Source organism: Lissotriton helveticus, chromosome 4_1, assembly GCF_964261635.1.
Source record: "Lissotriton helveticus chromosome 4_1, aLisHel1.1, whole genome shotgun sequence".
NCBI classification, from domain to species: Eukaryota; Metazoa; Chordata; class Amphibia; order Caudata; family Salamandridae; genus Lissotriton; species Lissotriton helveticus.
Genome location: NC_136063.1, coordinates 1,197,805,734 through 1,197,831,426, shown reverse-complemented (window position 1 = coordinate 1,197,831,426; position 25,693 = coordinate 1,197,805,734).

Sequence of the window (25,693 nt, the reverse complement as noted above, 5' to 3'; positions counted from 1 at the left end):
TTTCACCTTATATATAGTGACTTTTTATATTATAATATTGACACTGTACTTCGCTTGAGAGGTGTTGGTGACCCGTCGACGCAAACCCTAAACATTTACAATCAACGTCACCATCTTCCACTTGTTTATGTGATTTCCCCTAGAGATCACATACTGTTAATATGTATATTATAACAATAACAGGTTTGGTGATCTTAGTGGAGTTCACGATCCGTCGTCACAAAGAGTAACGATAAGTAAGCAACGTTACCGGCTTGCGGTTTTCAATCTATTTTCCCCTTGTGATCATGTGCTGTGAAAATATATACATATTATTATTCTTACCATCATGATCTCAGATGAGTTTCTGACCCGTCACCACGAAGATCAAACTTTTTCACCTCCCGCAGAAATGAAGCTCAGTAAATAATTACAGCTCGAAAGTATTTCATTATGGATGTTCTGTTAAATACATAACTTTATTTTCCTTTTCTTTTTACTGTAACAATGGTATCAATCGTAATATTATAATAGATTGTCCTATTGCTACAGAAGAGGAATGAGAGATTTTTCAGCGCCATCTATAATATAACTTTCAAATATTAAAAAGTACTTGATCAGATATTTTACGAAACAGCAGAACACAAACATATAGCTATCATGCATACTTTGTTACTTTAAATATTTAATAAACCCTACATTTCTGAATGTTATTTTCTAATTTCTATTCTCATGTGCGGTTCCTATTCACCTTCTCCCTAAAGAATATAGAGGACCTAGACTTTATATTATAAGAGTACCATTCTATATATTCTTTAGTGAGTATGTGATTTATTAGCGGAACAGTCTGCAGCCTCTAAGCACTACGACAGCACGTTCTTGAATTGTACAGAATACAAATTTGAAAAATAATAATGCATGCATTTCTATGTAATATGAAATAATTGTATTTAACAGTTTTTTACTTGTTCTCTTGATCTGAGATAGTGTAGTGCAGGAGTGTTTGTTGTAGCACTTCTATTCTACTTTATCTAAAAGTAACTGATGCCCTCTTACATCATCAAGAATGTGGGGCAACACTTTTACAAACTGTAGCACTAAAAAGATGTATATTGCCACGCTTAACTGATATTTTATGAAATTCCATTTTTAATTGTCACCCCTTTCATACATATAGCAACAGTTTCTGAAGAAAGTTTATTTGTATTTGCTTAATAAAAACTCTTTAAAACCTAGACTAAATTTTTTGCTGCGCAACCAAACCTTCCCATCAGGAAAGTAAACACCACATTATAAGTAAATAGTACTCCTAAGAAGTATGTCACCTACAAATTTGATTAAAAAAAACAGCATAAGACACTGTCATTTTTCCGCCGTAATTTATACACCGCACGACAATTATATAAATGGCCCTTGAAACATATAAAAAAAAATGTTTCCCTCATAATCCCTCTCCACCACCTTATGGGCACTGTACAGAGTTAATAGTGTTCCTAACTGGCCCTCTACTACTTTATTTCCCATACTCCTTTGGAAAATGCATCACAATATCACTGACAACAGTGAACTGTTCCCACCCAATAACTAGCAAACTTGTGCTCAGAACACTTTAGCCAATAAAATGTCCATGTTGTTCCACAGACGAGCAAGGAATGACTGCCAAACCTTCTACTTTTAATACTTCACAGCCAATGAACATTAAGCTTCGTAAAGTCCCGCTTGGAGCACGTTACCCTAATACTCCCCGAACAGGAAGGAATCCCTAACAAAACTTTTCGACTGACTTCTTGTACGACTAACGATTCCCATGAAAAAAATATAAATCTCCAGCACAGTAACTATTTCAATTAGCAACATATTGTGGTGAACTTCTAACCTCTGTGCTCATGCAAGTGTTCCATGAACTGTTACTATGGCTGTACAAAAACTGTTATATTTACCCTGGATCAGGAAAACAAAGTAAAACAAAATACTGTACCACATTTACAACCCCCTTGCGCCACATGCGCATCCACGCCCCCCCCCCCTAAAAAATTAAAAGTGTGTGCACCTCAAACCCTGGTAACAACCACCCCCCGGAGATTTCTGTATTGTGTGACACGGGCTCGATGGCCCTCCGCCTGGTGCCCTCGACAGCCCTGGAGACCTCCATGCCCAGAGCCAGTTCCAGCAGTGTCCCTGGGTGCCTACCCTCGGGATACTCCTGTTTGCTCTGAAAAGTCTTGCGGCTCCCGCCCTCCCATAGCGAACTTAGTTTGAACTTTGAAAGACACAACAGTGAAATCTGTTCTCACTTTCAAAATCCAAACATGCAACTTAGCATCTCCCCATGTGTAAAAGCAATGCCGGTGTTCTATAGAGGAGTGTACCCCATTGACCTGTGTATCCTTTTCACTCAGCACATGTGTATTATTTGTGCGCATGCGCACAATATGCCTCGCCACGCCCACCATCAGTCCGTGTACCCCTAATGTTTTTTATTTAATTTGCGCATGCTCTATTCGAACATAATGGTCACGAGGAGTCGGCGGGACCGTGAGGGGATTGTACGCTCCGTCTTTTTTGTAGATAGAGTCACATGTGTAGTGACGTATGTACTGGATGGCTGTGGTGTGGGTGTATACCAGCCATGAGGAGTGTGTGTGCCGATCTGACAACTAAACCTGGAACTAAGAAATCACTACAATGGAAATCTGGGCCATGTACTGTTGGAGGACCACGGTCAAGTGCAGAGATTAAATACTCAAATATAATATTGGGAACCGTCGGAGGAGCCGGTTACCGCCAATGACTAGGCAGCGTGTGGTAGGCAAATGCGTCACAAAATAGGTTACATACATGGTGACTGTATCGTAACGTCACATAGAAAAAAAGAAAGCAAATCAAAATTAGCACGAAGAACATAGATGTAAGTAGACAACAGCCAATCAAATTTTTTTCAAAATCTGCGGAAGGAAAGTAATTGGTCGCTAATACGTTTTCTTATAATCCTTCACAACCAATCAAAAACACGTGTCAAAAGTTTTTTTAAATTAGGAAGAATATTAGGCTCACAAGCGGGGGCAGGAAAACAGGACCTTACGGGTCAAGAAGAGGGGGAGGTAACTTCACGTTTGCTTTTGTAATTTGTTCACTTGTAATATTCTCCTCATGTATCATTACTGTTCCTATTGTGAAGCGCTCTGACGCCTTTGGGTAAAGTCCGCGCTATATAAAAATGCATAAATAAATAAATAAATAAATAAAGGGTGGTCAAATGCCGGTTCCGTTATGTGACGTCACTAATATATCGCCCCCGAGGATTCGGAGATGACAGCAGTGACGTACGGCACTAAGTGGTAAACATGAAAGAAACACTACATAAGTAAACAACGCGGTCAATACAGAATAAGTAATCGTGTATAACGGAGATACAACACCGTATTTTCTATATTAGAGCCCCGGGTGGTAGCGGTCCCCGGGGCGTATGTGGGGGGCTTCAAAACCCCCCACACAGTTTTTTAAAATAAAAAGAGGCCCCATGGACTGGCGGTCCCCAGGGCTCCGAGGGGGCCATGAGCCCCCCCGCATACATATAGTTAAAGCCCCAAGGGATGGCGATCCCCGGGGCAGAGGGACCCCTCTGGGCCCCCCATTATGAAAAAAAATGTGCCCCCGATATTTGCCCCCCCCCGGGAGCTAAATAACAATAAAGCGGTCTTTTTTTTCAAGAAACGTGTATCATACGCGTACAACGCGATTTTTAAAAAAATGGGCCTAAAGATTTATGTGAGACCCCCTGAGCAGGCCTAGACCCCCTGAGCAGGCCTAGAGGGTCAGGATGTTTCTACCCTGCCCCCTTTCCTTATTTTTCAACTTCGTTTTACTTTTTTCCTGTGACTCGGTTCTACCAAGGCACAAGATGGCTGCCAACACTGGTTTGGAGTGCTGACAGACAGTTGACATCCAATCAACATGCAGCTCGTGCTCGTAATTGTACGGATTTCCGTACGCGTACACTACGTCGTCTATAGATATCACTATGATTTTACTTTTGATTTTCTCAGGAACTACTGAACAGATTTACACCATTTAACCGCATGCGTGCGGGCGGAATTCCGCTCGCACGCTGAGATTTTTAAAACCGCACTTTACATGACGAGCTGGGCTCGTCATGAGCGTGCGAGGAGGCTACCTCATGACGAGCCCAGCTCGTCATGAGCGTGGAAGGGGTTAACAAAAAGCACAATCTGTGAACCGAACTCTACCTCTCTGCCAAATGTGGTGTTATTCCATTCAGCCGTTCGGGCTGTAGCCCTGGCTAAAGGTCCCTATGGAAAATTGCATGGGGAAAACATGTTTTGAGACCCCCTTTTTTCACGGACCCCACTTGACGAATCACCCCCAAACTTTCAGGGAAGGAACCGAGCAGAGCAGGCCATTTTCTTGGAGAATTTCACGAAGATTCGTCCACCAGCGCCAAAGGTATTCCAAATAGAATGTTGTGGATTTCCTATGGAAAGTAGGTCCTAACTATAACTACCTACTGGCGACAACCAGTAGGTAATATACATATATATATGTATATATATATATATATATGACGTACCAGTTACCTCCCAAACTATAATGTTACTTAAGCCCCTGTTTTTTTCTGTGAATTTTTGTTTTATTTATGTAAACTAATACTTAATTACAATATGTATATACAACTCCCCTACCAGGCCCAACAGCCAACACCCCCCTAAACAGCCAACCCCACAATGTACAAGACCTGGCCCTGGGGACCCCATACTCAAGGCTGTATTATTAAATTAACGGAACCCAACTCCTCAGACCGATTTTGACCCCGGGGACCCATCCTCTGGGGCCTGGAGTAATTTGTAGGGGGGAGGGGCATGCAGCCACCCTCCCCAGGACAAGTTAAGCCTTTAGGACCCCATCCACTGGGGCCAGTGCAATTTTGGAGACAGAGGAGAGGATGTAGCCTTCCCACCAGGCTGATTTTAGCCCTAGGTATCCCATCTCTTTTGGCTCAGTGCCATTTTTATGAGATGGGGACTCGCAGCCCCCTTCCCAAGATGATTTTGGCCCCAGGGACCCCATCGCTCACCCAGCAAACGTATTTAAGGGGAAGAGGCCCAACGGCATTTGTATGGGGGAGTGGGGCACTTGGCCCTCCTTCCCATGCAGATTCCGTCCCTGAGGACCCATCCCTTAGTTCCCCGTGCAGTAAAAGGTGGGAGCCCTCATGTCCACCCAGCCACCCATTATAGCATAGATGGAAGCCGCAAGGGGAGCTCCAATTCCCCACACAGCCCCAGTCAGCCCCCTAAATCCAGCGGGAGCCGGCATTCCAGCCACCTGCAGGGAGCAGTTTATTATGCTGCTCCCTGTGGGTGACAGCAATGCGGATGGGGGAAATATTTAGATCTGTTTCCTTGACCGCATCATTGTGGGCAGGGAGACAGATCTAAATTCCACTTCCAGCAGGTGGGAGCCTTTTTTGAAGCTCCTTCCGAAATCAGAGCAAACTTGATCTTTGCTCCCGCTGGGCGGGAGTTTTAAAAATACTCCTACTAAACAAGAGCAAACACAGGTTTCCCTGCATGTAATGTTTACATTTCAAGAAAGGCTAGCATTGCTGCAGGTTAAGAAAGCCCAAGCAGACCCAAGGCATAACTCATAGAACTAGCACCCTGAAAATAGTGTAATTACACACAGACACATATACAACACACATGCACACTTTTTTGTCATTTGATATTTGACAAAGATTGGGTTGAGTACTTATAGAGGCATAGGTAGGTTTGACACTAAAATTAAAGAGTGACTGCATTTTAGGTCACCAGGAACAAATGTATAGAGTGCTGCACAATGCAATTGTTAAATATCACATGCTGGGTATGTGCTTTAGGGAGGTGAATCTATACTTGAGGGACACAAATTCGACAACCCTAGAGAGTTGGTAAAATGACTAAATAGGTGTGTCAAATTGAAGGATCAGTAAAAGCTCTAATTGAACTAGCAGAAGGAAAGCTTGCATGTGCCGCAGACACTCTAATGTAAACAATAAAAAACTTAAAACACACCATCAGTTTCCCGAAATATCAGAAAAAGGTGCAAGCCACTATTCTTCTAGTTATAACGTTGGTTACTTAAAAGTAATATGCCCCCCCTCTCCCAGAATCTCAAAGGTTGTTCTAGATCTAATACACCACTGGTCAAAAAGAAGCAGTATGTTCTCTGATAAGAACTCATCCACCAGTGCAGAGGAATGTATTGCTTGGATTTCCAAATAGCTGGAGATTTAGTAGTGGTAAGAGAGAAGGATGGTACACTAGTTGCCTGGGAAGGGGGGGCTACTTGCAGACTATGAGGTTGGTGCAAGGAAACCAACCACAGTACCTTTAGGAACAGTTAGATTATGTAGATCTTAGAAGAATGTGTAATATGGCCCCCAGAAGCTAAAGAAGCCCTGTGATTCTTCCTTTTTAAATCTGTCTCTGTATTTTTGTCTCTCTTTTTGTCTCGCTTTTTTAGTTGTTTTCTTTCAGTACTGTGATACAATGAGTAATTTGAGTTGGATATAGAAAAAATGAGTATAGATTCAATGCAGTGTGTTGACCCAAATGTTTTTAATTATGTTAACCAACAACGCACAACTTACGTAGTAGTGTTCCCATAGGGAAACGTCCGCACATTTCACTAGCCAACACAGTCATATAACAAGAAGTAAAGTGTGATAAATATAAATATACTATTAAATGCACAAAGCGGGTGCTATATCTGTCCCAAACACCTACTACCTCAAGGTGTTGTAGGCACAAATCAATGTGCAACAAAATTACATACACAGAATTAGGGCTGTTTCAAGCACACCATTAAGTTACTATTTAGTCCTAGCTATAGTTATCACTTCCTTGGGTATCAGTAAAACCCTCTCGTGGACAACAAAGACAAGTCAACAACACTCAATAAGAGAATAAAGATACAGATAGGTCAATCCTCTTGCTGTTTCACCAATCCTTTATTTGTAAATCGAAAATGTAAAAAAATCTCCCAGCACACGGTTTGCCGACACGTGTTTTGTCTTTCTCTAAGACTTTCTCAAGGCATGAGCACTGGTGATGGGTGCCCCGATTTCAGTTAAAGCGATAGAATCATCAAAAGACTTCTGTCCGTAAAAAGCCAGATTCATCCGAGTACCGCCGAATATTCCCAGAACAAGTTCCCACTGTAATAAGACGATATTCCTGCAAGATCCTAGTTCATTCCAAACAAATACATCAGTTTGATCGCACAGAGCACCAACTAGGTATTATATATCAGCTGGCCAAAAAATATCTGAGCACTCCTGTATGAGGTATGAAAGTAAGTGTTAATCTAAAAAAGACTAGCGGCATTTTAGATGGTCTGGGGTGGTCAGTCAGTTTAAACCTTCTCTCTCCCTCCTATATGATTAGATACCTCTAAACATATATTAAGCGTCCTCAACACCATGTAGCAGTTTCAATTTACCTGCAACATATGGAGGGGACATCCTGTTTTCTCTGCCGCCAAATCTCGACTTTTTGGGTACCAACGTACTATGGTTGGTGAACCTTGGGCGGATCAGGATACGGGATATTCAGCAACCTAGTATCATATACAGTAAATTGAAACTGCTACATGGTGTTGGGGACGCTTAATATATGTTTAGATGTCTCTAATCATATAGGAGTGGTGACAGAAAGTTTAAACTGACTGAATGGGGCCCATATACACTATTTTTACAGGCCTAATGTTTTTTAATTTCCTTATTATTATGTTTTCATCTTCAATTAATTCTTGTTGTTAGACCACTCAAATTTGTATACAGGACAATAAAAGCTGCAATCCTATTTGTTTCACACACTGGTGCAAAAATGAAGAGCAACGGGACCAATGGGTGGCCAAGAAATTTCGTAAGTGCTTTTGGAGGTCTAAGTGTTAAAGTGTTATGCCATTTTAAACTATGTACACTCACCATTTACAGACGACGATTGAGTCTTTCTTGCTGCACTTTTTCTTGCCACAAACCCAGAAATACAAGAAGTTGCACGCATGCAGTACTCAAGTAAAATACCCTTTTACATAAATCGCTGTATTTAGTCTATATTCCCACACTTTCAGATAAAACTGTGCTGCATTGCCTCTGTCATTTATTTTAACATAGTACTTTTTAATTCCAGTGGCTATTAGAACTTCTCAATTGATTATTGCATTAATTAGGCTTCAAGCCATTAGATTAATTAAGTAATTAAAACCCCACAGGGGTGTTTTGTTCCAAAACCAGCATCTGAAACAGGCCTCTATAAAATTCAATTAATGGGGACAAGTAGTACACACATGCGTGTTTTATTGTTGACTGCATTGACAGTTTGGGATCATGTGCACATCTTCCTTTCTTAGACAAATATTCCTTTAATCTAGCGTTATAGCTCTTTTGGATGGAAAACACAAAGAAAAGCAACATAATATAACCCATAACCTCAGTATCCTCAGAAAACGAGAAATGTGTCACTTGTACATCTTTAGAAGTTGTGTGTCTACATATCAAGTGACAAAATATCATGCTGTAATAATATTGTATCCAAAAAATAGTCTACCACCACAAGGTGAAGGTAAATATACATAGGTGTTGTTAGAAATTGGGTTATTAGTCAAAAAGGCTGTGAAACATTGTTAAAAATAATTCCGAATTGTCTTTTTACTGGGGACCAAGAACCCCATTGTAGCTCTTACCTCTCTCAGTATAAAGAAGTAGAGCAGTTGGTGTGCTATTCAGGGAAGGTGGTGTAGACTAATAATCCCAGCTCACTGATACGAAACAACACCACATATTTTCCAGTCAATACTGTTTCATTTAAAAAGCAAAAATGCATTTATAAACCACATACTACTATGCATTAATCACAAATATATACATTAAAGTAGATGGCAATACCTTTCGTGACTCCCTCACATCAGGTTACACCCCAAGAGGGTCTTTAACCCTATAACCAAAATACCCCCAACGATACCAAATGGACTATCACAATAAAAGGGGTGTCATTATCCATAAGGCAGGCATACTGGCTTTGTCAGAGTGTCACCAGATCAGAAAACATGCTATATTTTAACTTTGCAACACTATTGAAATCAAGGGAAACAGTACTAATATGCATTACAAGTTCCAACCCAACATTGCAGCCAATGGGGACAATCAATAGTATTCAATATATTGTAAAACCTTTCACTGTCAATCACCAACATTCTCAATACAACATTAAGAAAAAACATATTGGCTCAAAAATTCGTCTTTTTGAATAATTACACTGCTATGCCGTCATAAAACCAACCGATCAAGCCAACATTCAGGAACCTCAATGCAAATATATATGCCCAAGGAGGTAGAAAATAATGAGTTCTAAAATAAAACTTAAATTTGCAGATTATGTTATAATTGTGGTCTAACGCATTTCTACTACTGCAAAAATGTGTTCAAATAGAAAATGACAAGCTGTAGCCAGCACCAGTGAATCTCCAGGAGGGGGACTGCAAGCCCCAGAGTGATAAGCAACCAGGAGGTGCCGCCACTAGTTTCCCCACGCCCATAGGCGTATATAATCACCTCGCAGCTCCCGCAGCGAGGGACGCACAAGTGCGTGCTCGGGCCGCACTCGGGAAAGCCTGGGGCAAGGGTGGGCCTGTCCATGCTCATCAGAGCCTGGTGGAGGCTGGGCTGGGCCCACCCTCTTGGTTTTCCAGCATTTTGCTAGGACTTTGGCCCTGGAACTTTTGCCCACACAGGATATAATTGAGGGAAGGTTGTGATAAGACCCTGCTTGTCAGACGTTTACCTTCGCACCTGGGACTGCAAGCCCTACTGAAAGGAGGGACCCATAATCCCCAAAGCATCCTGCAGCCGGTGTGCTGCCAACAACGCTGCCCCAACACACTGGGAGGCGCTGTTAAGCCCCGGGGGCCCCCGGCACCACCCATCATAGCCAGAAGAGGACAGGATGGGCTACCCCCCTGTCATTCACAGCAAAACATCCAACCAACTTGTCGCCTCCAAACAACTTAAGGTACTGTGCCTCCCGCAGAACTTAACTATATTCCACTAGACGGCCCTTTATCACTTGCAGATTCTTAGTTTGTTTTATATAGAACTATTTTCACTTTTTTGAATTCATAGAATTGCTTGTGGTTGGGATGGGAAAGCGAAACTCAGCAGAGGGTGGGTCAAGGGAAATTTCAGCAAAAAAAGTAAAAAGGAAGCAAACGACAATGAGTCAGATGGTGAGAGGGGGGTTGTCGACCACATTGATGACCTACTGGCTGAATCTGAGGTTCTTCTAGACCCTCCAAGTTTCACTTCTCCATTTACATCTGCCCTTGGGCACTCCTCATCAAGTACCACACCACTGGGCCCTATACCAGCTATGTTAAAGAATGGTGGACGTAGGAACAAAACATCTGATAAGTCCTCTCTACCATTTGCTAGCTCTGAATGTGGAGTCAGAATTATGCCACCTACCACAGTGGATCTGTCTTCGTTTCCTTGCCATAATAGTTTTTCACCACTCGTAGAGCAAGATGACCTAGAGGAGGCTCCTGATAGCTTAGCTAGTGCAGTCCAATCGACGAGGTCATCAACTGGTATAACTAGGCTATTGACTGACTCATGCCCAAACACGGATACTCTAGTATCCGATAGGATAGCTATGCATTCCAGCAGCACAGCTGCTAACCATATGGTTAGTTCACCTAGTAATTTAGCAACTGAAGCTAATATTGCCATCACATGAAGACCGTTAACATCACAGTTAATTTACTTAGCTCAGGAAATTAAAAAACTTAAAGCAGCTGTAGGCAACCTTGTAGTCTCCCTGAGTAAGGTCCATACTGAGGTCCAGAGTATTCAGAATCAATTACGGGCACAATCAGACACACAGAGAGATTCCCAGGGGGGCACTAGTATCATGAGGTAGCCAAAAGGGGACCATAACAGCTTTAACCCATGAAGGGCAAGTAGTGACCCCATAGACCGGACTCCTACTATTGCTTGATCCACTAACAGCCATGCCAGCTATGGTAAAGGGGCAGGCCAACTCATGTTAGGTTGAGCAAAGTTTGATAACCTAAGTAATAAAAAAGACTAAGGATTGACCCCGTATGTCATATAATAAACCACACCCAAGCAATAACTAGCACACACACAAACACAGTTATAAGGAAGACAATATATCTAGTCAACGTCCCAAAGAACCGAACTACGATACAGACAGAGGACGAGTGCTCTTTAATCGATAAATGCACTCACTGGATACAGAGAGTGAGAGGGTGCAGGTCTATCATAAGGGAAGATATAACTGGGGCTAAAAGGTTACCTGATCTGGAAGGACCTAAGAACACACGTGACGGGATAGCCCTTACACTGATGCACCCTGATCTGGTCGAAAACTTGGTGCCCTTTGGTTTGCGCACTGAACATCTGGGTAATACTAAAAGACGCTTAAAGTATAACTACCCAGAGTTGCCAAACAGAAAGAAATTGATCATCTTGTGCAGCTCTCCATAATATGGGTCCCTATTGAATGAGATGGATTGAAGGCTCACTCCACTCCCAGTAGTCCCCAAATCCCAGGCCAGTGTCTTAGCACGGGACATAATACACTGTCAGTCGCACCATGATGAAAGCCTCACGGTATAGGAAATTACTGTTGAAAATCTGGGCATGCGCTAGATAATTTAATAAGGACCGCCGCTTCTATGGTAATTGCCCATCAACCGCTCACAACGAATTCTATCGATAGTATCATGGAACATTGCTGGGCTGCGGTCTAAGGTAGTGTCCCCCGACTGGATTTCCTTTGTTGAGGAAAGTAACTCATGTATCACATGTATCTTTCAAAACACATGGTCAATTGAACAGTACTATCACTTGGGTTTTTAAACTATTATAAACAAGTTACTTAAGGCAACAAGGGACGCCCTTCGGGGGGCCTTACAATCTGTTTCCGGCAGGACATTGGCCTTACCATAAAACCACTTCAGACGGAGAGCAATGACATTCTTGCCATCTGCCTGGGATGCGGGATATATGGTGACATCGATATTTAGAACATCTATGCTGGAGAACATAAAGGGGGACGTAGGTCGGAAACAATTTCTGGCCTGGATGAGCTTTTACATAACATCTGTATTCTTAGGGGAAGAATTTCACACCATTTTTGAGCCCTTTGATAGTAGGCAATTGCATCTAGCGGGGGAGGAGGACGAGCAGTGGGGTATCCCTAATCTGGAAATACCCCCATTAGAAAATGGACAGAGGCTGAACTACAGATGAAGACTTTAAGCCTCGAACATGGCCTAAGGGAAGTTAACAGTAGAGCAAGATCTGACAAGCAAGGGGCACATACATTTAGCAATGGCCAGCAGAATAGATTATATGTGAATTAGCTTCTGGCTAATCTGGCACACCCTGAAGGATATGGTTGTGATGGATAGAATCGAGAGCGACCATAACCCACTCTGTACAACAATCACAATTAAGGGGCAAAAAGAGCAATTACAATCTTCACATTTTTCCCAGACAGGTGAACTGGCATAGACCTAATTGGTATAATAGTGAGTGTAAAAAAGTATGTAGAGCCTTGGGGGGGGAGGGGGCGGGGGGGCAATAAGACTAGGAGACCAGCTTAGCGTTCAACATTCAAGGAAGCTATACAAGAAGGTGATTTTATCTGCCAAAAAGGGATGAGAAAAGATGGCAGGACCGTAAAGAAGCTTGTAAGGAGAGGAATATGCAACGCTTTTGGATCCTGGTAAAATGGGGTGCGGGTGGCATAGGGCAATCATCCCAAAACCATGTGGAGCCTGCTGTGTGGTTTACGTTTTTTTAGATAAATACGCAGCTATTGATAAAATGGATTATGGCCCTTCTAGGGTTTATTTTTAGTCATCCGATATTATTTTTAACTAAGCTGATGTGACAATGGGGCTGAGCATTGTTACCAGTGGGAGAGCACCAGGCATAGACAAGGTCCTCACAGATTTTTTTCTCCAGGACAAAGTCAAATGGAGTCAGTATATAATGTTTTTGGCAAATGCAATTGCTAATGGAGCTCCAATCCCGGATACCTGGAGGGGGGCGGAGATCATCCCGATTTATAAAAAAGGAGATAAATTCTTACCCGGGAACTACAGGCCAATAAGCCTGATAGAGTCAAACCAGAAAGTCGTAGCTCAACGTTTTGGCAAAAATTCAAACCTGGATAGACGATAATGATATTTTGAGTCCCCTTCCTGGCCAACATGAGTACTATTGATCAGGTATTCCGATTTATATAAATTTATTGGCAGACAGTGACTTTGGAAAAGGAAGCATTTACGTAGCCTTTGTTGATCTCATCCGCTTTCGATCTTGGTATCAAGGCCAAAATTGTGGAGGGTACTGCAGGAACTCGGTCTGCCCCCTGACCTACTTTTCTTATTTGGTCGCCTCCACAAACATAATTATGCCCAAATTCACTGCGGGGAGGGGGGGGCAAGGAAACATGACCGAACGGTTCACAGTTGAGATGGTAGTATGCCAGGGTTGCGTTTTAGCGCCTACATTATTCTCACTCTTTATTAACGCCATTGTTTGTTTTTTAGCTTCCTTTTCCACAGATGCCCCAGCTTTAGCAGCCACAAAAATTCTGATATTAATGTTTGCGGATTATACGCTTACATTGTCCAAAAAAACGAGTGGGCCAAAGCGTGCTCTGCTGCATTTTGAAGAATTGTGCACATTGCATGGTCTAAAAGTCAATAGCTCTAAAACAAAGTTCATGTCCTTTAACCACCATAGGTCATTCAAGGGGGGCATGGTTATGGATGGGCAACCCTTGGAGCAGGTTGATGCATTCACTTATATAGGCATCACTCTGCATGAAGGATTAAGCTGGAGGCCGGATATTGACACCATGGCCCTAAAGCACAGGCAGCTGGCCGGAGCCATGGTTAAGGAACACAAAAATCACTAACTATGCCCCTTACACCTGAGCTGCAGACCTATAGTTCTAAGATACTGAGCTCAGCTCTGTAGGGCGCTGAGCTATGGGGCTTCGAGAAACTGCATCTTATAGCAGTTTCTGAGAATAGGTTCCTGTGTGGAATCACAAGCCTACCACAAAGCACCCCCTTGCTCCCCCTGCGCTATGACTTAGGCAGAAAAGCTACAGTAGACTTTGCAAAATTACATCCTCTCCTCCACCGGCGTAGAATCCGGTGTACTCCAGATCTGGCCACCTTGGCGGAAGGTCTCAAAGACATAATGGAGGCTAAGGAGTAGTTTCTGTTCTGTAACTCCAGTTCTGTAGTAGGGGTATCTCTGTTATAGTCATAATCTAGTGAATAGTCCCGCCCATGTGCGTGGACCCCGGCAATCAAAAATAATCTCTTAAGTTGTCAAAAAATTGCAGAACTGCAAAGACACTTAAGAGAAAATTTAAAGACAAATAATGCAGCCTATATCCACAGGCTACACTGTCCAGTACTTCAACTAGAAATTCCACCAAAAATCCACAAACAGCAAAGCCTGTCCAGATTTCCCTTGCTTTTACTGCAAAAACCCCTCAGAAATGATAGAGAGGAAGGCCTGGACAGACAAGCCCCATAGGCTGCCATTATGTGGCTTAAACAGGATACTGTGCCTTTAAGGAAACCTTCTAGAACCTTCTCCCAGTATCCCAGAATGCATAGCAGGTCCCACTGACTTCAGTTCTTTTTGAAGGCGTAAAAACGCCAGACCTGTAGCATTAAGTACATGAACAATTCTCCACCGGGGAGGAGGGCGGGCGCTTATGACTATAACAGAGATACCCCTACTACAGAACTGGAGTTACAGAACAGAAACTACTCCTTCTGTAGTAGGGGATCTCTGTGTATAGTCATAATCTAGTAAATAGAATGGCAAGCCCATCCCCACACCAAAGCGGCGGTGGAGAAAAAACATGATGCCACTACTGTGCGAACAAATTCCGCAGCGAAGCCTGCCCAACCTGAGCGTCTGCCCTGGCATCAGAGACCAGGCAGTAATGCTTAGCAAAGGTATGAACCGACTTCCAAGTGGCGGCCTTGCAGATTTCTGCAATCGGCACATTACGGAGCAAGGCTGTCGTGGCAGCTTTGCCCCTGGTGGAATGAGCCTTAGGCTTACCTCCTAAGGTCTTATTAGCTTTTTGGTAACACAATTGAATGCAGGACACAATCCACCTAGAAATGGACTGCTTTGAGGTAGCAAGACCCGTCCTGACTGATCCATAATTGACAAACAATTGGTCTGACCTACGAATATCTTTGGTCTTATCCAGATAAAATTTCAACACCCTCCTAACATCCAGGGAATGCAAAGAACGTTCCGCCGGAGAGGAAGGATTCTGAAAAAACGTAGGTAAAGTTATGGTCTGGTTGACATGAAAATCAGAAATAACCTTGGGAAGAAATTTAGGGTGAGTACGCATCACAACCTTAGCAGCATGAAATACAGTATAAGGTTCAGTACAACACAACGCCTGAATTTCACTCACCCTGCGGGCCGATGTAATGGCCACGAGGAACGCCGCCTTCCAGGACAGGTGCTGCAACGAAGCCTTGTGAATGGGTTCAAAAGGCTCCTTCATCAATCTGGACAGCACCACATTCAATTCCCATGAAGGCGAGGGAAGCCTGACAGGAGGGAACACCTTCTTCAATCCTTCCAGAAAGTCTTTGATCACAGGGATCTGGAAAAAAGAAGTCTGTGAAGGGCATTTCCTGTAGGCAGTCAATGCAGCAAGATGAACCCTAATGGAATGAACATTAAGGCCAGACTGCGCCAAATGTAAAAGGTAAGGAAGGATGACATCTTCCTTGCAGGTCGTAGGGTCATGGTTCCTAGACTGGCACCAGATACAAAACCTCTTCCACTTGTAAGCATATGAAGTCCTAGTGGAAGGTCTCTTAGACTCCTTCAGTATGTCCATGCAATCCGCGGGCAGATTCAGATGTCCATACTGCACTATCTCAGGAGCCATGCCGCCAAACTCAAAGACGAGAGGCTGGGGTGCAACATCCGCCCCCCGAACTTCGTGAGAAGGTCCGGCCTGCACGGCAACCGAATGTGAGGAAGGAGAGAACGGTGAAGCAGGTCCGTGAACCACCACTGCCTGGGCCACTCCGGGGCAATGAGAATCATCCGAGCCCTGGACCGGGCCAGCTGGATGAGTACCGCCGGAATCAGGGGAATGGGAGGAAAAGCGTACAGAAAGCTGTTCGACCAGCTGATCCATAGCGCATTCCCCAGCGACCCCGGCTGGTAGTACCTGGAGGCGAAGTCTCGGCATTTGCTGTTTTCGGCGGTGGCGAACAGATCTACGTCTGGAGTTCCCCACCTTGCGAAGACTTCTCCCAGCACTTCGTCGTTTATGACCCATTCGTGGTTTTCCTGAATGAGTCTGCTGAGTTCGTCCGCCTGAACATTCTGCACACCTGGCAGATGGGTAGCCGTGACCGTCAGTCCTCTGGCCAGGAGCCAGTGCCAGATCGCCTGCGCCGCCTGTGACAGAGTGCGGGATCTCGAGCCCCCCTGCTTGTTGAGGTAGTACATCGTGGTAGTGTTGTCCGTTTGCACAAGCAGGGAGCTGGTCTGGAAGGACGGAAGAAAGGCCTTCAGCGCCAAGTGAACAGCTCTGAGTTCCAGGAAGTTGATGTGATACGTGGCCTCCACTGGTGACCACGTTCCCTGAATCTGTAGAGTCCCGGAGTGCGCTCCCCATCCCAGGAGAGAAGCATCCGTCACGACAGTCTGCGTGGGAATGTCCTTGTGAAAAGGAACCCCTCTGAGGAGATTCTCTGCTGAACACCACCACTTCAGAGACTGAAGAGCATGCAGAGACAGTCGTATCCTGTCGTCCCAGGATCCTGTCCTCTGATCCCACTGGTCCTCCAAGCACTCCTGCAGCGGTCTCATGTGCAGTCGTGCGTGCGGCGTCAGGAAGATACAAGAGGCCATCGAACCCAGTAGAGAAGACACCGTCCTCACTGTTGTAGATGGAGTCGACATAAGAGCCTGAGCCTTCCGAAGGAGAGATAATCGTCGCTCTTCCGAAGGAGACACGCTTGCTGACAGCGTATCGATGGAGGCTCCCAAGTACTGTATGCATTGGACCGGAGTCGGGACCGACTTGGCCATGTTGATGTGCAACCCCAGCTTGTCCAAGAGAACGCACGTCTTCTGGAAGTGTGCTCGCGCTTCCGAGAAGGAGGATGCCTTGATCAACCAATCGTCCAGGTACGGGTAGACAAACACCTTGTTCTTCCGCAGGTGCGCCGCCACCACCGCCATGCACTTCGAGAATGTTCTCGGCGCAGACTTCAGTCCGAATGGGAGTACTGTGTACTGATAATGATTGGTGCCGACTTGGAACCGCAGGAACTTCCTGTGCTTGCGCGCAATGGGCACATGGAAGTATGCATCCTGTAGGTCTATGGCACAGAGCCAGTCCCCTTGTTGCAACTGAGGATAAATCTGATGCAACGACAGCATGCGAAACTTCTCCCTGCGAATCCACTTGTTTGCCTGTCGCAAGTCCAGAATGGGCCTGAACTCGTTCTTGTCCTTCTTGCGAACCAGGAAGAACCGGGAGTACAGGCCTCGTCCCCTCTGGGACAGAGGCACGTCTTCTATCGCCCTTTTCCTTAACAGGGTATCGGCCTCCACCTGGAGCTCGAGCAGCTGAAACCGCGAGCTGACCGGAGGAATCGATGGAGGCGGGCTGGTGAACCGAAGACTGTATCCATTGCAAACAATATTCAGCACCCACTTGTCCTGAGTAATTTTTCTCCACTCTGCCGGAAAAAATTGGATGCTTCCCCCTACCGGAGTGGGTAACGGATCCGGGGGAAGTAAGTTCCTAGGGCCTAGACCCAGCCTGGCCCTTGGGCGTTGGAGCCGACTGCTGGCCTCCCCTGCCCCTCTGGCGTTTCTGGAACGGCTTACGGAACTGTTGTTGCTGTTGCGAATGTCCCGAAGCCTGGCCACGTCCACGGCCTTGTCCACCGGACCGCCGTTGGAATGAGCGGTACGGCTTCTTCGTCTCTTTAGGCTTCTCGAGGCCCACCGCCGTGAGCGTCTCGGCCTCCGCCTTCATGCGGGCCATCTCGTCGTCCGCATGCTGCCCAAAAAGAGACTTGCCGGAGAACGGCAGGTTGGCCACCCTCTGCTGTGCGTCCGGTTTCAGGGACGTAAGACGGAGCCAGGCGTGGCGCCTCTGGTTGACCCCATGGCAAAAACCATGAGCAGCCAACAGGGAAGAATCCGCTGCCGCACTGATGATCTGGTTGGCCACCAGCATCCCTTCACTCAGCACTTCCTGAAAATCCTCACGCTGTTCACGAGGCAAGTGCTCCGCAAACCGCTCCATGGAGTCCCAGAGGGAGCGGGCGTACCGACCCAGCAGAGCCGTGGCACTCGCAGCCTTCATGGAGGTGGCGGCAGTTCCACAGACCTTTCTCCCTGCCGAATCCATCCACCTGGACTCCTTATCCGGGGGAACCGTGGATGACGGAGCGGAGGCATGTTGTTTGCGTGCCGCCGTCACAATGACGGAGTCCGGAGGTGGTTCCGCTCTCAGAAAAGCCGGGTCCGAGTCCGGGGCCCGGTACTTCCTCAGCAACCTAGATGGTGCCGCCTTTGTCACCGCTGGGGTGAGGAAAAGGTCCATAGCTGGTTCCTCCAGGCCCGGTACCAGAGGAAGGAGAGGGCGAGACGAGTGTCTTTGGTGCAACGTCTCAAAGATTACGGACGTCTTCGGCGTGGGCACTGTCAGGGGAATGCCCAGCTTCGCAGCGCCCCTCAAGAGGACATCCTGGAACGCCACCAGGTCATCAATTGGGGACACCCTCGTATCCGGTGATCCCGACAGGGTAGGAGAACGATCCCTGGAGCCAGAGGATCCCGTGCGGGAGCGAGACTCGCGCCTCCTATGGCGGCGTCTCGACCGCGAGGACGATCTGTGCCGCGACCTGTCCCGTCTCCCAGAGCGAGAGCGAGAGCGAGACCTGCCAGTCCGTGGCCTCCCCACCGGTTTCCGTGGTGGAGTCTTCCTCGGAGCCTCCTTGGGCGCAGGTTTCGGGGTCCCCTTAGGAGGTACAGGCAAAAACGGCAGCGAAGTGGACCTCGGAGGAGGAACCTCCGGCTGCGGTGCCGGCCCACGCGGAGGAACCGGTGGAGGCGGGTCGTCCGCTGGAAGCGGAGGCAGCGTCGGCGGGTCCTCTCGAGGCAGAGGAGGAGGAGGAGGAGTGACCGCCTTCGGACCAGGTGTATGCGTCGACCGAGGCCGAGAAGGAGTGTACACCGCAGAGTACACCGTGCCCTGTGATCCTTGAGGCGAAGAGGGCTGAGAGCCCGCCCCTTCAGCCGGAGACCGCTTCCTCTTGCGTCCCCCGCTGGAAGCAGTGTGACTCCTGGGACTAGAATCCCTCTTGCGACGCTTCGGAGAGCCTGACCGACTCCTAGACGTCGACCTCCGTCTGCTCGACGTCGAGCGTCGCTTTTCCGGCGTCAAAGGGCGTTTTCTTGACTCCGGCGTCGAACGCCGCCTCCGCGACGTCGACCTCTCCTTCCTCGGCGTCGAACGCCGATCCCTCGACGTCAAGCGCCGATCCCTCGACGTCGACCTCTTTCTTCTCGACGTCGACCTCTTCCTTCTCGACGTCGACCTCTCTCTCCTCGACGTCGCACGTCTCCTCGACGCCGAACGGTCCTTCCTCGACGATGAGCGTCGCCGACGTCGTCTGGACGTTCTCGACGTCGAGGATCCCCTCGACGTCGACCGGCGGTGTCGCCTCGACGGCGAGCGCCGATGTCTACGACGTCGGTAAGAAGCCCTCGACGTCGACGCCGAAGACGACGTCGACGGCGGCTTCGTCCGCGGTGGCTTCGACGTCGAGTCGTCCCGATGTCTCGTCCCGGAGCCCCGGGGAGAAGGGGAGCACACCGCCGTCATCCCTCTCGACGTCGTCGTCGAGGCTAACGACGTCGACGGAGACCGGGATCGCTTGCTGGGCTTCCTGCCTCTGGGGAGCCCCCCAGAGGCCTCAGCAGAGGCAGAGGGAACCTTCCCTGACTGCCCAGACCCACCTGCAGCCTGCAGGCGCCTCTCCTCAAGGCCAGACAGCCTGATCTTCGCCCTTTCCTTCAGAGTGCGAGTTGTAAACTGCTGGCAGATGACACACTCCTCAGGGACATGATCTTCAGGGAGGCAGACGATGCAGACATCATGGGGATCACCTCTGGCCTTCTTCCTCTCACATGCTGGACACTTCACAAAGAGTCCAGGCATTTTAGAGCCCTAAAACACCTGAAGCAGCACACAGAAGAGAAGAGAAAGCCAAGAAAGTAAACTGCAACACTTTTAGTATACAAAAGTGCCAAAACATGCAATAACCCCTTGAAACAAGGGAGAGCTCAATGCCAGGGTCCTGTAAGCAGGAGCCGGAAAAAAGAACTGAAGTCAGTGGGACCTGCTATGCATTCTGGGATACTGGGAGAAGGTTCTAGAAGGTTTCCTTAAAGGCACAGTATCCTGTTTAAGCCACATAATGGCAGCCTATGGGGCTTGTCTGTCCAGGCCTTCCTCTCTATCATTTCTGAGGGGTTTTTGCAGTAAAAGCAAGGGAAATCTGGACAGGCTTTGCTGTTTGTGGATTTTTGGTGGAATTTCTAGTTGAAGTACTGGACAGTGTAGCCTGTGGATATAGGCTGCATTATTTGTCTTTAAATTTTCTCTTAAGTGTCTTTGCAGTTCTGCAATTTTTTGACAACTTAAGAGATTATTTTTGATTGCCGGGGTCCACGCACATGGGCGGGACTATTCACTAGATTATGACTATACACAGAGATCCCCTACTACAGAACCACTTCCACAAGATTGGCTGGTTAGGTGACATCAGATCCTTACTAACCCATATGGGTATGCCATTATTATGGGAGGATCCCAGTTCCACTGAGCTCTCACCAATAAATCTAATTAAGCAAAAGTATTGGGAACTGGTCGTGCAAGAAGCCAATACAATGAGTGATGCCACCTCACTGACAGGTAAGTTCTTACAAATAAAACCATATCCATGTATTGAGGACTACTGGGATGTAATTACTAAGCCGCTAGATCGTAAACTGTATTCGCAGTTTAGAGCAGGCTGCTTACTGTTGGTGTCCTTTACAGCTGCATGGTCTACTGCGGCTGATGACAAATGAACAAATTGCACTGACATTGAAGAATAATCTGCACATTTGCTGTTTGTCTGTCCGGCGGTACGCTGCACCTCGTAAACCCTGGTTGGCACCTATTTGTAGGAACATGGGTACTCACCTGTCAAGTGTAGCAATGAGAATACTGTGTTATGATCCATCAGTCCAGTACGCAGTATCAGTGGCAATGATTTTAAGATGGATCCGGACAATTAGATCTAAGCTTCTTTAGTACATTGATGAATGAGGACTTCGACCGCTAATAATAGTCAGTTATATTTTGATGCTGGGACACTTTTTAAACTCTGTATTAATTAGCAGCATTCATTTTGTCTATTAATACTGAGTATATGCTCTTTTAATCTGCCTTATCCTCCCTTTTATTCACATTTTTAATACAGTGTATTGATTTTTTTAACTTGGAAAAACAGTTCACATGTGAATTGCTTTTATGACATTTGTCGAATAAAGTTTATGTTGACCGACTGAAAATGACATGCAAACAAAATGTTCCCTTTTCATAATGTGAAAGAATCTCTATATAATACTGCAAATAGATATATTAATCCTTCGTATATAGAGTAAAGTATGTCTACAAAATGTTCATGAAATAGTATAATTACATTTCTTTTGTAGTAGGCTATCATTCATCAAGGGGCACTTTTAGTTAGGCCACAAAGCCTTTTTCTTTAGACTCATTCTTACTGCTTAGATTGTGGTAACCTCAGACTTGTGCTTATTCAGTTCTCCTACCCTATGTTAAGTAATTTACTATAATACAATGAGACCTGCTGTGATTGTACAATAAATAATGATGTAGACATTTTATTTATGCTACATCAGAATATTATTGCTAGTTTGCTTCCACATCTCTGACAAGCTTTGTCTTTATAATGAAACTCATAGCACATCTTTTAGCTTTGGCAAGAAGGTTCTCTTGACAAACTTCCCCCATGGAACAAGTTCCTGAAACATTGTTTAACACTATAGTGGTGTGAATTGTTACCGTGGGAATCGGTAGAAGGGACATCAGAAGTTGACAACACCATCGGATGAGCAGTTTCCATTGGCTGGAAGAGCTGACGCCTAATAGAGTTTCAATACAATATTGTGTGATTTTATAATAATGAGTGTTGCAAGCTAGTGAAAGGAGAGACTGTGTGTGGTCCCTGACCCTGACCTGTCTCCTCTGCCTTGCGACTCTTCTGCTGAAAATCGTTATTTTGCTTTGTTATCAACAGATTCTGCTAAAGATGACGGATTTCTTTTTAATTAATGACTTTTTCCTGATCAATGCAATTGAAACAATCATTCTATAATTGATGGGTGCTACTGCAGCTGTAGGGAACTTCGCTGAGGTTCCAGAACAACTTTTTATTCCAAGTTCTTCCCTTATTCTCACTCTTGCTCATTTCCGAAAAAGGGCTCTTCATGGGTTTTACTTAAAATAGATTAGCTCCTTCAGCTAATTTAGTGATGTTTTTCTCTATGGAACACTGTGTTGATTTATGCTGTCACTAATTAATTTTAACTTCTATTTCTGCAAACCTACTAATCTGAATAAAGATGACAAAACAATTCTAATCTTTAAAAAGATAAGTAAAGGTGTTGAATCCTTTCAAGTTTAAAAGGAGTTTATTTGGAAAAAATGCAACGGAACATACATAATTAATAAAGACTACAATTTGCTTATTTAACAATAAATGAGTTGATGACTTAATAAACAATCAGCAAAATACAAACAGTTGCATATGTAAAAAAGGATACAGGAACTATAACGGAGGAAAAGATCAAAAAGGAGGGAATATAATAATAATTCGACTATACATATAATAAAGGAGTAGAAGAGCTTAATACAATATAAAGTAATATGAGCGATTAAAAAGTAATGGCTGTAAAGTAGATATAAATAACTGCAAAGTAGATATAAATAAATGAAGCTAAAAAACAATATATAATATTAGGGCAATTCGTTTATGGAGGTTTGGGAACTTCTTCCAGCAATGGACAGTGTTGGGTACATTTTTGAGCAGAAGCATATACGAAAATAGTAATAGGCGACCATAAGTGTTCCAAGCTTGGAGGGATAATTGATGGGTATAGGCACAGGAGAATAACATGTGAAATAAATCTGCTTTGTAAGCTTTACAATACCAACAATTTAGAGAAATTGTAGGCGTATATTTATATAGAGATTTTGGAGTAAACATGAGTCTATTGTATAAAACGAAAAGTGTTTGCTTTGTACTAGCCAATTTTGAGGTCGTACAAATTTGGATCTATGATTTATCCAAAAACGAAATGGGCCATGAAGTATCCAATTCATGTTCCCACTGCAATTCCACGTTGGTTTTATTTCTATGTTCTGAGGGTTTGGTAAGAAATGTATAGATGGAAAGAGCACTTTATTGGGCACTTAATATGGGAAGGATATTGTGATAAGATGATAGAGGGGAGGAAGTCAAAGATTGAGAAGATAAAGAAAAGAGTATAGAGTGAATCAATGCCTTAAATTAATTAGTGTATGAATTTGGAAGGCCATAAAGTGTCTGTGCTTCAGGAAAAGTGAGAAAGGTATCGTGCAAATAAAATTGGTGAACACAAAGCAGACCAGTGTCTCAACAAGACTTTCAGAGTATAGGTTTATTGTTAATTGTTATAAAGAGATTATGCCAAAAGAAGAGTCGAGAAAGCGGTCAACATCAGAGAGGTGTGAAATAATTATTGATTGACATCATTTAAGCGAAGTTTCATGTATAGGCGAGGAAGAAAGTTATGTCCTGTGGGTGAACGCAAGAGATTCCTGAATTGAGAAAGGGGAAAGAAAGGAGAATTCGACATCTTTCCATAGTGGAGAAGTATCTGAAAATGAATGATTTAAACATTTAGAGAGCTTTTCAAGAAGAAAGACCTTATGATACATCTGAAAATCAGGAACATTAACACCTCCAAGTGACTTATTATTTTTAAGCATAGCAAGGGACATACAGTTTTATTTTAGTCCATAAAAAGACTACCTGAATAGAGTACATTTTCTTGAAAAAATATGAGGGAATAGTAAGTGTGATTGCAGAAATAGTATAGGGATTAACAGGAACAAGTATCATTATGATAGTGTCACGTCTTCCCCACCAGGATAAATATAGAGGATGCCATTTAGAAATAAAATTGGATATTGTAGTGGAGACTTGAGTCATATTCAGTGAAAAAGTGAGTTTAATAGAGGGAGCAAACCATAAACCTAAATATTTAATTTTTTGGGTGTTCCAGGTAAAATTGGTAGAAAGAAAGTCATGTCTAAAACATAAAACATTAAGAGGAAGGATTTTGCATTTATCAGGATTTAATTTATAACCGCAAAGTGAGGAAAAGGCACTAACCCTTTGCCGAGAATGTTGAGAGAAAAATTTCTAGCTTCAATAGATATAACAAAATATCATCCATGTAGACACTCATTTTAATATGAGTTTTACCATTTTGGAAACTATGAATATTTGGGTTTTGTTTAATTTTAGCAAGTAAAGGTTCCATAGCAAGGATAAAAAGAAGTGGGGACAGAGGGCATCCCTGGCGGACACCTCTGTGAAAAGCAAACAAATCGGAAAAAGAGCTGTTAACAAAAATGGAAGCTTCGGGTGATGTATATAATGAAGAAATGTAAGAAATATATTTAGGTCCAAAACTAAACCAGGAGAGAGTATGAAAAATAAAAGACCAGTCCATATGATCGAAAGCTTTCTCCGCGTTATGCAAAATATAATTAAAAGTCCTAGTATTATCAGAGATGGATCTACCTTTAATGAAGCCAGATTGCTCTGAACAAATGATAGATGGCAAAAATGAGTCTAATCGAAGAGCAAGTAATTTGGCAAACAATTTATAATCAAAATTAACTAAAGATATTGCTCTGTAATTTTTACAAAGATGAGGGTCTCTCCCCTCTTTAGGAATTAGGCAAATAAGGGCATCTTGAAAGGTACCACTAGAGGCATTAGAAGAAATGAAAAATGTAAATAGAGAATGGAGATGCGGTAGAAGCGATTTGGAAAAGTTAGAATAAAATTCTACAGGGAAACCATCTGGACCAGGTGCTTTCCCTGTTTTAATGAGACGTAGTGCGTGAGAAATATCCTAACAGAGATGACATTTTCTAGAGATGAAATGTTAATATCACTGGGAAAGTTTTTGGGAATCGAATGAAGGTATAGCTGTATTTGCATAGAGTCTGTGGTAACATCAGTAGTATTGAGTGAGATATAATACTTCTTGAACTCCTCTAGAATATCTAGATTTTTGGTCGCTCTTGAAGAGTCAGAGTTTAGGATATATTCAATATTGGTACGGTCTTTCCTAATCTTAAAATAAGAGGTAAGGCTCTTGCCGGCTTTGTTCTGGCCACCATAGTAGCGAGCACTACCTTTAAGAAGATAGGAGCTGCCATTTTTTTTAGAT